The following is a 6,487-nucleotide window of genomic DNA, read 5'->3' as shown; positions in this document are numbered from 1 at the left end:
GGATCAGGTGGTCATCCTAATGATACAGAAGAGGCTCAAGGACATTTGGAGTGTAATAAAAATGAAAACACCAATTTACAGTAATCTTATAGACAGCATATATAACCTGGAGAACATAGACATCCATTGGCCCCTAGCTTACTCCTCACATGTGAAAAATAGCACATGATGCAATGATATATAAAATCATAGAAGGCCCCTGTGAGTAGCAACACTTACAGATGATTGGTCTGATCCACACCTGGTATGCAGACATGTTCTATAGCAAATACTCTTGCATTTGAGGAATACAAAGCTCCAGGGCATCATTCACTGAAGACCTTGGTTCCTTTGGACCTTTACTAATTTGTGCTATAGAGGGCCTGATGGACTGAGAGAGGAGAGATTCCAGGGGGCAAATAATATTCTTAGAACTATGCCACCAAAGATCACAACTGCAGCTAAAATAGTGGGGTGGGATGTTTCTCTGTTGAGCTGCTTTGGGGCTGATATCTTCTGACTCAGCAAATGCTAAAGGGCAGTGGCTGCTTCCTGAAAGTGCATCTGAAGACACTGTCCCATAATTCATGAATAATTGGGTATGGGAACAGAAGATGCCATCCCCAGAGTGCTGAGAACAATGGTTGTAATTAGTTCATGATAATAAAATATCATCTCACTTCTTAGACTCTTGGAAAAGTTTAGAAAAATAGATTCTTACTAGAATAATGCATGTCTATGGTTAAAGACATTCTTTTGCACTAGTCTTATTTCCATTAAGCAACTTCTAACTCTTTTTCTGCTGTTTTCCTATGTGTCTAAATATATACTATATATGCTTTTACTTCTATTTCTTGAATTGTCAATTTTGGACATTATCTTTTCAACCAGACAGATGCCATTTACAGTTCTATTGAGAAAAAAAATCTATGTTCTTTATATATTATATTTCCTACAAGTCAATAGTAAGTCAAGCAAAGTTGTATTGATAGGGAGTCAGAGTATACTTAGATGGGTCTGTTAGACAATGCTGTAGGATGGCATTGAAAAGGCACACAATATTCTTTTTGCCTTTTCCACAAAGATTTAGATAATTTTTCTTAATAAAATCATATCCTTCAGCAGTTTCATTTTATGAGTAAGGAAAGGGAGGTACAGGGAGGGGGTGTTACTTGGTGAGAGTGGCACCAACATTTAGTAGCCAAACTGGAAATTATGATACTCTTGATTTTTAGTCTTTCATTTTCTGTCTCCTGAAATTGGGATGTTATGAAACACTATGAGAAATCAACAACAACTACTCTCAGCATGACGGCAGAGCAAAGTCTGAGTCATGTCACTCCTATTATTAAGGTTGTCCCTATCTAGCAGGGTGTTGGCAGATGACTCAGCCCCAAGTGGAACTCCTGCAGCCACCAAACATTGTCATGAAATGACCTAAGTGCTGAGATGTTTTGCACATCTCTATTTCCCAAACTAGAAACATTAGAATCATTTGGGTATGCATTGAAAACCCAGGTGCTTGTGATTACCCCTCATGTAGTAAATTAGAACCCTCTTCCCTAAAAATTACAGCTTACTAAGTTTATGGTGAAAATGGAATCAAAGGTATCCAAATAGGGGCAGAAGAGATCAAACTTTCACTGTTTGCTGATGATATGATATTGTATCTAGAAAACCCCAAGGATTCAACCAAGAAACTCCTGGAACTGATCAATGAATTTAGTAAAGTCTCAGGATACAAAATTAATACACAGAAATCAGAGGCATTCATATACGCCAACAACAATCTAATTGAGAACCAAATCAAAGACTCAATTCCCTTCACAATAGCAACAAAGAAATTAAAGTACCTAGGAATATATTTAACCAAAGAGGTAAAAGACCTCTACAGGGAGAACTATGAAACACTGAGGAAGGAAATAGCAGAGGATGTAAACAGATGGAAATCCATACCATGCTCGTGGATCGGCAGACTCAATATCATCAAAATGTCTATACTACCCAAACTGATCTACAGATTCAATGCAATACCTATTAAAATCCCATCAGCATTCTTCACAGATATAGAAAAAATAATCTTACGCTTCGTATGGAACCAAAGAAGACCCCGAATATCAAGAGCAATTCTAGGCAACAAAAACAAAATGGGAGGCATTAATATGCCAGATATCAAACTATACTACAAAGCTGTAGTAATTAAAACAATATGGTATTGGCACAAAAACAGGAATATTGACCAGTGGAACAGATGTGAGAATCCTGATATAAAACCATCCTCATATAGCCATCTCATCTTTGACAAAGCAGACAAAAACATACGCTGGGGAAAAGAATCCCTCTTCAATAAATGGTGCTGGGAAAACTGGATAGCCACCTGTAGAAGGCTAAAACAGGACCCACACCTTTCACCTCTCACAAAAACCAACTCACGCTGGATAACAGACTGAAACCTAAGGTATGAAACTATTAGAACTCTAGAGGAAAAAGTTGGAAACACTCTCCTAGACATCGGCCTGGGCAAAGAGTTTATGAAGAAGTCTCCAAAGGCAATCACAGCAGCAACAAAAATAAATAAATGGGACATGATCAAACTACAAAGCTTCTGCACAGCCAAAGAAATAGTCATGAAAGTAAACAGACAACCTACAGAATGGGAGAAAATTTTTGCATCCTATGCATCCGATAAGGGACTGATAACTAGAATATACTTAGAACTCACGAAAATTAGGAAGAAAAAATCAAATAACCCCATTAAAAAGTGGGCAAAGGACTTGAACAGAAATTTTTCTAAAGAAGACAGAAGAATGGCCAACAAACATATGAAGAAATGCTCAACATCTCTAATCATCAGGGAAATGCAAATCAAAACCACAATGAGATATCACTTAACCCCAGTGAGAATGGCCTTTATCAAAAAATCTCCAAACAATAAATGCTGGCGTGGTTGCGGAGAGAGAGGAACACTCCTACACTGCTGGTGGGACTGCAAACTAGTTCAACCTCTGTGGAAAGCAATATGGAGATACCTTAAAGCGATACAAGTGAATCTACCATTTGATCCAGCAATCCCATTGCTGGGCATCTACCCAAATGATCCAATGACACTCTACAAAAAAGACACCTGCACTCGAATGTTTATAGCAGCACAATTCATAATTGCAAGGCTGTGGAAACAGCCTAAGTGCCCATCAATCCAAGAATGGATTAATAAAATGTGGTATATGTACACCATGGAGTACTATTCAGCTCTAAGAAATAATGGTGATATAGCACATCTTATATTTTCCTGGTTAGAGCTGGAACCCATACTACTAAGTGAAGTATCCCAAGAATGGAAAAACAAGCACCAGATATATTCTCCAGCAAACTGGTATTAACTGAGTAGCACCTAAGTGGACACATAGGTGCTACAGTAATAGGGTATTGGGCAGGTGGGAGGGGGGAGGGGGCGGGTATATACATACATAATGAGTGAGATGTGCACCATCTGGGGGATGGTCATGATGGAGACTCAGACTTTTGGGGGGAGGGGGGAAATGGACATTTATTGAAACCTTAAAATCTGTACCCCCATAATATGCCAAAATAAAAAAAAAATTAAAAAAAAAAAAAGAATAAGTATTTTGCCAAGAACCCTAGGGAATATTGATTATTAACCAAGCCTGGGAAATACTGTTCTGGACCATGCCAGTAGAGTTTTGTGTGTGAAAATTCTCAAGTTAATCATGCTTGGTATGACCTGTGTGCTTCTACAGAAATAAAAGATCCATAAAAATGTATACTTCTTGGGTTTTTTCCAGATTTATTTATATATTTGTTTTTTATTTCAGCATATTATGGGTGTACAAATGTTTAGGTTACATATATTGCCTTTGCCCACCCCAGTCAGAGCTTCAAGCGTGTTCATCCACCAGTGTGTACCATACCCATTAGGTGTGAATATAGCCATTCCCTCCTCCACCATACCTCCTGTCTGACACCTGATGAATGTTACTACTATATGTGCACATAAGTGCTGATCAGTTAATATCAATTTGATTGGGAGTACATATGGTGCTTGTTTTTCCATTCTTGGGATACTTCACTTAGTAGAATGGGTCCAGCTTTATCCAGAATAATACAAGAGGTGCTAGATCACCATTGTTTTTTGTGGCTCAGTAGAACTCCATGGTATACATATACTGCATTTTATTAATCCCCTAATGTATTGGTGGACACTTGGATTGTTTCCACATCTTTGCAATTGTGCATTGTGCTGCTATAAACATTCGAGTGCAGATGTCTTTTTTTAATAGAATGTCTTTTTTCCTTTGGGTAGATGCTCCGTAATGGGATTGCTGGATTAAATGGCAGTTCTACTTGTAGCTTTTTGAAGTATCTCTGTATTACTTTCCACAGAGGTTGTATTAGTTTGCAGTGCCACTGGCAGTGTATGAGTGTTCTTTTCTCTCCACATCACACCAACATTCATTGTTTTGGGACTTTTTGATAAAGGCCATTCTCACTGAGTTAAGTGATATCTCATTGTGGTTTTGATTAGCATTTCCCTGATGATTAGAGATGTTGAGCATTTTTTCATGTTTGTTGGCCATTAGTCTATCTTCTTGGAAAAGTTTCTGTTCATGTCCTTTGCCCATTTTTAACTTCCTCCTAAAGTGTGATGAAAAATCTCTGAATAACATATAAACAGCTCCCCCATAGCTACAGCTCAAGCAACTCTGAAGCATTCTTTCTTAAGCTCACTGATACCTGATGCTCCTCTCACCCCTCCTAAAGTAGTAACAGGACTCTAGGAACCCTTGGGAGTAGCAGGAGATTCCCTAAAGACTGAGATACCTGTATATCCTATCTGGAAGCTTAGAGAGCAATACAAAGGACTTGGATTACCTTGATAATTGACTCCTTCTTGCAAACCACAGGTAACAAAAGAGAGAGTAAACTCAGAGCCTAACATAGTGCCTCCCACATCAACCTAGTGGTTGATAGCAGACTTGCTCTTACAAGAGTGATCTAACCCCTGGGTGTCTAAGCAAGGAACCCAAACCCACTAAACTCTGTAGACAGAAGGTGAAGATATCAGATCAAAGATAACCCAACATGCTCAAATTCCTCTAAGATGATACAGGGCCAGAGCACATATCCCCAGCTCTGCCAGGATCATTCCTTTGGAATCATAGAATTTAGCTCACAATCCAGTCCCAGCACCTCTGGTCCTCAAAAGCACCCAGATGAGAAAGAACCAGTGAAAGATCACAGGAAACATGAAGGATCAGAGAAAAAAGTCACCTCCAGAAGAAAATGCTTGATCTCCATCAACTGATACCAACTTACATGATATGATTAAACTGACAGAAGAAGAATTTCGAATATGAATAGTTAGAAAACTCAATGAAATGGAAGAGAAAATAGAATCCCAACATAGAGAAACCACAAGAACAATTCAGGAAATGAATGAAAAATTCTCTCAAGAAATTGAATTAATACAGAAAAATGAAACAGAAATCCTGGCAATGAAGGAAACATTCAAAGAACTCCATAATACAGTGGAAAGCCTCAAGAATAGGATGGAGCATGGAGAGGAAAGAATCTCAGAACTTGAAGATTATGCCTATGTGCTAAACAAGTTAGAGTTAAAAAGGGAACACAGAAACAAGAGTCAAGACCAAAGCTTACAAGAAGTGTGGGATTATATAAAAAAGCCAAATCTCAGATTGATTGGGATTCTGGAAGGGGGAAGAGGAACATTCACAAGGATTGGAAAATTTATTTCACAGAATACTAGAGGAAAATATGCTGGGCATGGCCAGAAATCTTGATATCCAGATACAAGAAGCACACAGAACTCCTGGGAGAATCAACATGAAAAGGCAATCACTTCATCACATGGTTATTAGGCTGACCAAAGTAAACATGAAAGAAGCAATCTCTGTGCAGTGAGACGAAAACAACAAATACCCTATAAAGGAAAGCCTATCAGACTAACAGCAGACTTCTCATTTGAAACCTTACAAGTAAGGAGGGAGTGGGTGCCTATCCTTAATCTTCTAAAACAGAGCAAAGCCCAACCTAGAATTCTTTATCCAGCAAAATTAAGTTTCATCTATTTAAGTTTCATCTATGAGGAAGAAATAAAGTCCTTCTCAGACAAGCAATCACTGAAGGAATTTGCAAAGACCAGCCCAGCCCTATAGGAAGTTCTCAGACCTGCCTTACACACCGAACAGGGCAATAGACACTCCTCAAAGTAAAATATTCAAAGAGTTAAAGGCTAGAACTTGAACTGCATGTTGGCTCAAGGAGTAAGACAAAGCAACAGGACTTCACCCAACAATATAAATGGAAAAAACTATATGCTCCCAAACTACATAACGAGGAGGAAATGGGCAAATTGCTGAAAACATACAACCTCCCCAAGTTCACCCAGAAGGTAACAGAATTTCTGAATAGACCAATCTCAAGCTCAGAAATTAGAGCAGTAATTAATAACCTCCCCAAACGGAAAAGT

The sequence above is a fragment of the Microcebus murinus genome, chromosome 3, assembly GCF_040939455.1.
Source record: "Microcebus murinus isolate Inina chromosome 3, M.murinus_Inina_mat1.0, whole genome shotgun sequence".
NCBI classification, from domain to species: domain Eukaryota; kingdom Metazoa; phylum Chordata; class Mammalia; order Primates; family Cheirogaleidae; genus Microcebus; species Microcebus murinus.
Note: the sequence above shows the minus strand (reverse complement) of the source record.